A 9995-nucleotide genomic window follows, 5' to 3' on the forward strand; every position below is an offset into this window, starting at 1 on the left:
AGGTCCCCTGTTATTATGGTATTAGTGTCTATTTCCTTCTTTAGGTCTAATAGAGTTTGTTTTATAAATCTGGCTGCTCCAACATTGGGTGCATACATATTTATGATTGTTATGTCTTCTTGATGGATCAGTCCTTTTATCATTAAGTAGTGTCCCTCATTGTCTCTTTTATGGTTTTTAGTTTAAAGTCTATTTTGTCAGATATAAGAATAGCTACTCCAGCTCATTTTTCTTTTCTGTTTGCATGGTAAATCTTTTTCCATCCTTTCACTCTTAGTCTGTGTGAATCTTTATGGGTGAGGTGGGTCTCTTGTAGGCAGCATATAGTTGGGTCCTCCTTTTTAATCCAGTCAGCCAGTCTGTGTCTTTTGATTGGGGAATTTAAGCCTTTTACATTAAGAGTTGTTATTGAAAGGTGTTGATTTGTTCCTAGCATTTTATTGGTTGTTTGGTTGTCTTAGGTGTCTTTTGTTCCTTGCTTTCTGATTTACTGTTTGTTTTCTGTGTTTGTTGTTTCCTTAGGTTGTAGATAGTGTTTTTGTTTGCTTGTTTTCTCTTCATGGATGCCATTTTTATTATACTAGTGGGTGCTGATTTTTCTTGGGTTTTTATGGCAGGGGTAGCTATTTTTCAGGAACCAAACCCAGTACTCCCTTGAGGATTTCTTGTAAGGGTGGTCGTGTGGTAGTGAACTCCCGCAGTTTTTTTTGTCTGAGAAATATACTATTTGCCCTTCATTTCGGAAGGATAGCCTTGCAGGGTAGAGTATTCTTGGCTGGCAATCTTTGTCTTTTAGTATTTTGAATATATCATCCCATTCCTTTCTACCTTTTAGGGTTTGTGATGAATGGTCTGATGTTAGCCTGATTGGGGCTCCCTTATAGGTGATTTGACACTTCTCTCTTGCAGCTTTTAAGATTCTCTCTTTGTCTCTGAGTTTTGCCAAATTGACTATGACATGTCTTGGAGAAGGCCTTTTTGGGTTGAATATGTTTGGAGATCGTTGAGCTTCCTGGATCTGAAGATCTGTGATTTTTCCTATACAATCATAGTATTCCTTACCAGAAATCAGTTAGGCGTTTTTCCGAACTGGTGGCTGCAGAGATGGTATCTGCCTCCCAGTAACAGGAAGTTTACCAGGAGCCGGAGTCCAGGGTGTGGTGGAGTGACAGTCAGCCCCGCCCATACTTCCTTGCCCTCCCGACGCTGGCCGGGGACACCCACGCCACCAGCCCCGCCAGAGTACCGTGGAGGGAGTGGGAGGGGAGGCCAGCCCGCAGGCCCCGGGAAGCCCCGTGCCGGGGCAAGCAAGTGGGAAGGCTCAGTGAGGAGCCGAGCCGGGTGAGGAGGACAGGCTTGGCTGAGCCTGGCCGTAGCTGCCACCACCTGAGAAAATGGAGGCAGCCTTGGGGTGGTGAGAGGCCTGGTGATGCAGGCGGAAGCTGGGTGGGCGTCAGCCCCCCGAGCCTGGCAGGGCCAGGGGTCACTCACAGGGCTGTGCCAGGTCAGGTGCTCACTCTCTGCCTCTGGCTTGTCGCCTTCCCTGTTCTCGGTTCCTGCCACCTTAGGCTGCTCGCTCGGTCCTGCAGCACGGCTCGGGCGCTCCCAGGAATCTTCTTTTATGCCGGCCTGAAACCTCGAATCATGAATAGGGCAGCTGGCCGCCTTCAGCATGGCCCTGGCGTCTGGGATCCTGTCTGCATCCACAGCAGCCCTGGCGCCGTGTTCCCTGTTTAGAGACACGCTTTTGCTGCTAAGAAGCAGTTCTTTTCCTGCTCCATACTTCAAAGATGTTGCCTGTAAATGAGGCAGCCTCTCCTGCCGAGGGCAAAGTCGCAGTCAGCCCCCACGTCTGGCCACCAGCAGCGGTCCTCCCTTAAGAGATGGCAAGAGGAAGGTCCACAAGTTTCCCAGCTGCCTAAGGCCCAGTGGCCGCCTTTTCCACCTCAGCTACTCCGTGCCAACCGCAGCAGCCACCGCCATCTTGAAAACCCTGTTCTCTCCTTTTGAAAGTTCAATGAATTATTGTGATTGTTGTATCTTTATTTCTTTCTTTGTTTATTTTTTATCTTCCAATGTTTGTTTATTTTTCTTAATCTTCTACTTATGAGTGAGGACGTGCAGTATTTCTCTCTCCATGCCTGGCTTATTTCACTTAATGTAATTTTCTCTAAGTTCATCCATGTTGCTACAAATGGCAGAATTTCATTCCTTTTCACAGCAGAGGAATATTCCATTCACTTTGCCTGACAGAACCACATGGACAGACGGGCTCTGACACAAGGCAATGGATCCTGTTGTAGGATAGGAAGGTGGGTCTCAAAAGTGGGTCCAGAAGTGAATTCTGAGAGATTATCTTCCCTTTTTTCAAGGGAGGTTCCTCTTTCTGCCCTGTAATAAAGACCTCAGAAATAGACTCTATAGAATACATTTCTAGTTAAGGATTGCTTTGCTGGTTCTGCCAAGGATGCTGGGGTTACCCTACATACTGAGATTACTACTATAATTTACAAACAAAGTTAGTGAGGGGACACAGAGATTGTTCCCTCCGAATACATTTGAGGAATTGTTTCTCAAAGAAGGTGACATCTGAGCTGATTTTTGAAAGTAGGTTCTTTGTATTTGGGGGAAGAAAAGATCCCAGGGCAGAGGGGAGCGATGTGAAGTGTAAGGGGAGAAGCCTGGCTAAAGTCAAGAAGGTATACTAAGAAAGGAAGAGAGAGGACCTAAATCACAAAAATCAGAAATGAAAAAGGTGATATTACAACTGATACCTCAGAAATACAAGAAACCATTAGAGACTACTATAAACAACTATATATCAAAAAATTTGAAAATCTGGAGGAAATGGTTAAGTTTCTGGACACATACAAACTACCAAAACTGAGCCAAGAAGATACAGAAAATCTGAACAGACCAATAACAATAGAAGAGACTGAAGCTGTTATCAGAAGGCTCCCAACCAAGAAAAGCCCAAGACCTGATGGGTTTGCTGCAGAGTTCTACAAAACTTTCAAAGAGGAACTGATACCAATTCTCTACAAACTATTCCAAAAGTTTGAGACAGAAGCCATTCTCCCAAACTCATTCTATAAGGCAAACATCACCCTGATACAAAAACTAGACAAAGATATATCAAAAATAGAAAACCAGAGGCCAATATCCTTGATGAAAATAGATGCAAAAGTCCTCAATAAAATACTAGCTAACAGAATACAGCAACAATCAAGTGGGATTCAACCCAGGGATACAAGGTTGGTTCAACATATGCAAATCAATAAATGTGATACACCACATCAAAAAAGCAAAGATGAAAACCATATGATCATCTCTATAGATGCTGAAAAAGCATTTGACAAAACCCAAAGTTCATTCATGATAAAGAGTAGGTATAGATGGAAAGTATCTCAACACAATTGAAGCCATATAGGATAAACCCACTGCTAATATCATCTTGAATGGGGAAAAGCTGAAAGATTTTCTCTTAAGAACAGGAACTGGGCAAGGATGCCCACTCTCACCACTCCTATTCAACATAGTGTTGGAAGTACTAGCCAGAGCAATCAGAGAAGAGAAGGAGATAAAGGGCATCTTTTCCAGATTGGAAAAGATGAAGTCAAACTGTCCCTGTGTGTAGATGATATGATCCTATATATTGAACAGCTTAAAGCCTCTACAAAAAACCCTTTTAGAGTTGATAAATTATTTCAGCAAAGTTGCAAGATACAAAATCAACACACAAAAATCAGTAGCATTTCTATACTCCAACAGTGAACATGCAGAAAAAGAAATCAAGAAAGCCCATTTACAATAGCCAAAAAATAAAATAAAATAAAATAAAATAAAATACTTAGGAGTAAAGTTAACCAATGACGTGAAAAATCTCTGTGAAGAGAACTACAAACCACTGTTGAAACTGAAGAGGACACAAGAAGATGGAAAGATATCCCATGCTCTTGGATCAGAAGAATTAACATTGTGAAAATGTCCATTTTGTCAAAAGTGATCTATAGATTCAGTGCAATCCCCACTAAAATTCCAATGACATTTTTCTCAGAAATGGAAAAAACTATCCAGACATTTATATGGAATAACAAAAGACCATGCATAGCCAAAGCAATCCTGAGCAAAAAAAAAAAAAAAAAAAAAAAAAATATATATATATATAAATAAACAAACAAACAAACAAACAAACAAATAAATAAATAAATAAAGCTGGAGGCATAACACTACCTGACTTTAAACTATATTACAAAGTTGTAATAACCAAAACAGTATGGTACTGGCATTAAAAACAGACACACGGATCAATGGAATAGAATAGAAAACCCAGAAATCAACCCATACATGTACAGCCTTCTGATCTTTGACAAAGGCACCAAGTCTACATACTGGGGAAGAGACCGCCTCTTCAACAAACTGTGCTGGGAAAACTGGATATTCATATGCAGGAGAATGAAACTAGACCTGTACCTCTCACCACATACCAAAATCAACTCAAAATGAATTAAATAATTAAATATACATCCTGAAACAATAAAACCCCTTAAAGAAAACATAGGGGAAATACTCCAGGAAGTAGGAATGGGTACAGACTTCATGAATATGAGCCCCAAAGCACAGGCAACTAAAGGAAAAATAAACAAATGGGGTTATATCAAACTAAAAAGCTTCTGCACAGCAAAAGAAACAATCAACAGAGCGAAAAGACAACCAACAGAGTGGGAGAAAATATTTAAAAATATACATCTGACTAAGGATTAATATCCAGAATATACAAGGAACTCAAACAACTTTAAGCAAAAAACCAAGTAACCCGATTAAAAAATGGGCAAAGGTGCTGAATAGGCATTTCTCAAAGGAAGGTATACAAATGGCCAACAGACACATGAAAAAATGCTCAACATCACTCAGCATCTGAGAAATGCAAATTGAAACCACTTTGAGATACCACCTCACTCCAGTCAGGATGGCTAATATCCAAAAGACTGAGAATGATAAATGCTGGAGAGGTTGTGGAGAAAAAGGAATTCTTATGCACTGTTGGTGGGACTGCAAAATGGTGCAGCCTTTATGGAAAATGGTATTGAGGTTCCTCAAACAGTTACAGATAGATCTACCATATGACCCAGCTATCCCACTGCTGGGAATATACCCAGAGGAATGGAAATCATCATGCTGAAGGGATACCTGTTCTCCCATGTTTACTGCAGCACTGTTTACAATAGCCAAGAGTTGAAACCAGCCCAAATGTCCATCATCAGATGATTGGATAAGGAAACTGTGGTATATCTACACAATGGAATTCAACTCTGCTGTAAAAAAGAATGAAATACTACATTCACAACAACATGGATGAACTTAGAGAAAATTATATTAAGTGAAACAAGTCAGGCAAAGAAAGAGAAATACCACATGTTCTCATTTACTTGTGGGAGCTAAAAATAAAAAAATAAATAAACACACCTACAAATAACGGGTGGGTGGGGAGAAGAAGACACAACAATCACAACAATTCCTTGAACTTGTTAAGACAAATGAACAGATCTGATGTGGGAGAGAGGGCAGAGAGAGGGGGAAAAGAGGAATGGGTAAAGGGTTATGAAAATCAACTACAATGTATATTGAGAAGTTAAAATAAAAAAAAAAGAAGGCATAATGGTGTGTGACATGTCTGGGAACCTAGAAGAAAACCAGTTGGCTAGAATATTGGGTTCTTGTGAGGGAAGTTGTGTAAAATAAGTAGAGAGATGTGTAGTTGCTACAGTAATGGTCCTCAAGGAATCATGCCTACCATTAGACCCACCTTGTATAATCTCCTCTCATATTGACCAGCTTGGCCATGTGGTATAAGCTGAGCCTTGATAGGTACTTCCGCATGGGGCTTGCCTGCTTGGAGCCATGAAACCATCAAGGCAGAGGAAGTCCGCATTATCTTCCTTGAGGATGAAAAATCCCATGGGCAAAGTGGGACCCAAGGAAAGAGAGAGAGAAAGACCATATGGAGAGAGACCCCATGGAGAAAGAGATCATGAGGAGAAAGATCCCATGGAAAGAGCGAGACCATGCCATCTGGGAGGAATCTAGCTGACAAGCAGGCTGAATGCAGTCACATGAGTGAACTCAGGCATGATGAGCAGGAGCTTCACCCAATCAACCCGTAGAACTGTGAGAAATAATAGACATTGTTTTAAACTACCAAGTTTTGGGATGGTTTCCTAGGCAGCAATAGATAACAGATACAGATAACTTTACTTCTTCACTCAACAAACACTTATTGGATTTACTGAGTACCTACTATGTGCCAAGCACTATGTTAAGTGGAGACCATAATTTGCAGGGCCTTGTACTACTTGGTAAGGATTCATCTTCTCTCCGTCTAACTCCAGCCATTACAAATTTCATTGCTTGTGTTTGAATTCAGAGATTCATCATGTCTTACTGGTTGTTGTAAGATTCTGGTAGTTCTCTCTTTCTTCCCAGCCTTTTTTCTTTGAAACATATCAGTTATTTAATTTGGTTCTTGGTAAGAAATTTAGAACACCAATTTGTGAGGATAAATTCTATCAGTCAGGGCAAACACAGATCGCAGGTGGCCCCGGAACTGAGAAATAGCTTTGATTTTTGGTAAAATTTGTGGGTCCACAGCTTTCTGATCTGCCTTGCACTGCTCTGTAATCTCGTACTTCTCTTTTTCTGCATGGAAGATCTCACCTTCCTGGTGTTTAGGCTGCCGCAGCTGCTGCTTCTTAGAATATGCATCAGTGAGATGTTTTGGTACTTTCACATTGCTGATAGCAATTTTTGTGGAGGTGGCAATGACAAATTTCTGGTGTGTTCTACACAGAGGAAACCGATGGAGGGCCAGAAGTCCATTTACAAGTAGCAAGCTACTGCTCACCTGTGTCAGGAAAAGCAGCCTCTTGCCTCTGTGACGCCTCGTGGGGACGATCAGAGTGGTCCCTGGAGAGATGCTGGCTCACGGTCTTTTCATGTGCTGACTGAAAGCTTTTTTGCCATGGCTCAACAACTTTCGAGGGACATCTTCAGTAGGACAATATCTAGGCATTTTGCAAGGTTTAACAATGCCAGGTACCACCATTCTTGTCACCATCAACTGGTTTTGTGACAGTAGCCAGAACCTTCTCTTTCTTTTCAATCCTGGACTTATTCACTGAATATTTCCTCTTGTACATGACCTTTCTGGAATACATAGCAGATTGGGAATATCTGCCAATTCTTCTAATGAGGACAGGGTTTCAACTGCAGTGGAGCTTCCCTTTCTTGGGCTTTTTAGCTTGGAGGTTAGCCTTTATAACCTTGCCACCACCATCAGCTTCAGGTTTCTTCTCCGTAGCATCTGGCTTCTCAGCTTTTTCACCCACCATCTTGCAAGATGGGAAAGAACTCCAGCCTTTTTGTTCTAAAACACAACTTGACCCAAGTTATACTTCTGTTTAAATTTTGGCAAAGGCTTATCATTATCTTTAAATCAAATATTAGACTACTTTGTATATATCATCTAATACTATTTACACTCTATAATAACATTTTTACCCAAAATTCAATGACTTGTGGTTCTCTAAAGAAGCAGCACTTACTCAAGAATTAGAACCTTTGCACATGTTATTGTTTTGGTTTGGAAGGCCTTCTTTCATTTGTTTGCCTGGAAAAAGCTTATGTATACTTCAGGACAGAGTCAAATATATACATTTTTCTTCAATAGCACCAGGAGGAATTGGTCATTCCCTTGCATATTATGCTGCCACTGTCCATTGCACATTACTCTAATACCCTAGCACTTGTCACACTATGTTGATATGCTATTTTCCCTTTCAGACTGTGAGCTTCTAGAGAGCAAGTAATTCTATCTTTCTTACCTTTGTATAGTCAGTACTTTAATGCCTGGTATTCAGCAGGTATTCTACAAATATTTTTTGAGTAATGCCTTTATCTTGTAGACCATTGGAAATCACTGAATATTTTATGGAAACAAATTTTAAAAATTAATTCAAGCATCAATGTGAAAGAGGTAAAATAAAAAAAAAAAAGGGAAACTTGTCCATTTCTTAAACCATTTAACCATTTGACTACTGCAATGTTTGAGGTGAGAAGTGAGGATGGACAGAACTAAGGCAGTAGGAATACAGAGGAGGGGACGGACATACTTCAAAGACATATCAGAGGTAAAATGGACACGACATGGTGGAAATCTCCTAAATATGGAGGAAGAAGATGAGTGAGTAATTAAAAAAGATTTGGTGATGTCTAGCTTGTACAAATGGGTAGATGGTGATGCCATTAACAGATTTAGAAAATACCAGAAGGGAAGAATTAGAAAAGAGAAAAAAGTGAGAAGGAAATAGTCATCAGCATGCTACCTGTTTAGAGTGAATTTTAAGAATTTGGTAGCTCTTTCTGGTAAGGGAAACTAACTTAATAACAATGAGGGTGACTCTTTTAGCAAAAGTCTAGAAATCACTGTGGAACTAGAAAACCCCCATGAAAGATGACCTGGAAGGGCTAGTTAGTCCTCAAGAACTCAGATTGAAGGGAAATGAACCTAGATCAGTAGTTGTATGATGAATAATCGTTAAACTTATACCAGGGTGAATTTGTTACACAATCAAATTAACAGGTTTTGTGGTACAGCCTACAATTATAAATTCTTCATGAAAATTATCTACCTAAATAGTCCATAATTGTCCAGTTTTAGTGATGCTATGACTGAGTTAATTATTATACAGAATAACAGGGGTCATTGACTTAATTGTGAGTGAAATTGATGGCTCTCACCACAGCGATGGCGTCATACAAATGATTCTCCCGAGATTTTTTCTGTGTGTTACACGATTGCAAAATAGTCTTCTATTTGATTCTCCTTCAGTCATTTATTGTCCCCAAACAATTGTCCAACAGCTAGCATGCCATACTGGTGCCCTTTTCCTCTGAACAGAAGTCTTAATGTTCCTGACAACACTTCAGTTCTGTGTTTCTTGCATTATCAGATTTTTCTCAGAGATAAATTTGGGTAAAAATTAGTTCATGAGAAATAGGCTTGCTAGCGAAGGGAGTTGAGAAATAGTCATATATTATTTCTTCAAAGTATTCCTTAATATAAAGAAGAGACATAATCAAACGTTGTGGGATATCAAAAAATAATATAGAACTAATACTTCAAAGCCTTGTGTTTTGTGATAATTAGTGCAGCAAAGAAATATTTGATGCATCTACAGAGAAGAAATTAAGTAGGGTGATAAAACAAAAATTCAAGAAGGTGATGAACAAACTGAAAGTGTGAATTTTGCCAACATTCCCAACTGTATTGATGTAGGAATAAAAAAGAGATCAGGCATAGGCTCTCATGTAGTCTAAAGTGTATCAAGATGCAGTAATATATCGGCGACTACTATCTGTGGTCATTCTTTCTCATTGTCTTGCTTTAAGTTTAAGAAGTCAAGTGACATAGTAGAGCCTCACAATAGATTTATTCCTCCTGTTCTAGTCACTGCTCCAGAGAGACAGATCACAACATTCTTCTGATTCTTACAATGAGTTAAAGCTACACTGAACTCTGGCGGCCAAGTGAGTTAGGTCTCAGAGGACACAAATGTCATCACCCAAGGAAAGCTCTTGCACAGCACCACATATAATCCTGATGTAGCTAGAAGCCTTACTTAGGAAAATGCATCTGCCCCATCCCTGCTGCAGAGACTGAACTTGGGATATTATACACCACAATCTCCCCTGCTTTATCAGCAAGAGGAGCAGATCCTGTAACTGGAGCCTGAGCTGACCCTTAACATAGCTGATGCCTGTGAAATATTTTTATTTGTTTTTAGCTCATCAAGATATTAAATATAGTAGACAGTTAAAGCAGAATGGGTATTGTGAAGAGCCTCTTGAATTTTTTAAACCAGAGAGTGGAAGGTAATAATCTGAGAAGAGGTTTCAATTCAGGAGACAATGGGAATAGAAATTAGATGCTGGAAGAC

The 9995-nt window shown here is 40.0% G+C and overlaps 1 pseudogene; it reads right to left on the reverse strand.

The window, feature by feature from the left end:
• Nucleotides 1-6535: 6535 nt before the first annotated feature.
• Nucleotides 6536-7388, reverse strand: LOC134364234 (large ribosomal subunit protein eL6-like; annotated as a pseudogene).
• Nucleotides 7389-9995: the final 2607 nt, after the last annotated feature.

The sequence above is a fragment of the Cynocephalus volans genome, chromosome 15 (genome assembly GCF_027409185.1).
Source record: "Cynocephalus volans isolate mCynVol1 chromosome 15, mCynVol1.pri, whole genome shotgun sequence".
Taxonomy (NCBI): domain Eukaryota; kingdom Metazoa; phylum Chordata; class Mammalia; order Dermoptera; family Cynocephalidae; genus Cynocephalus; species Cynocephalus volans.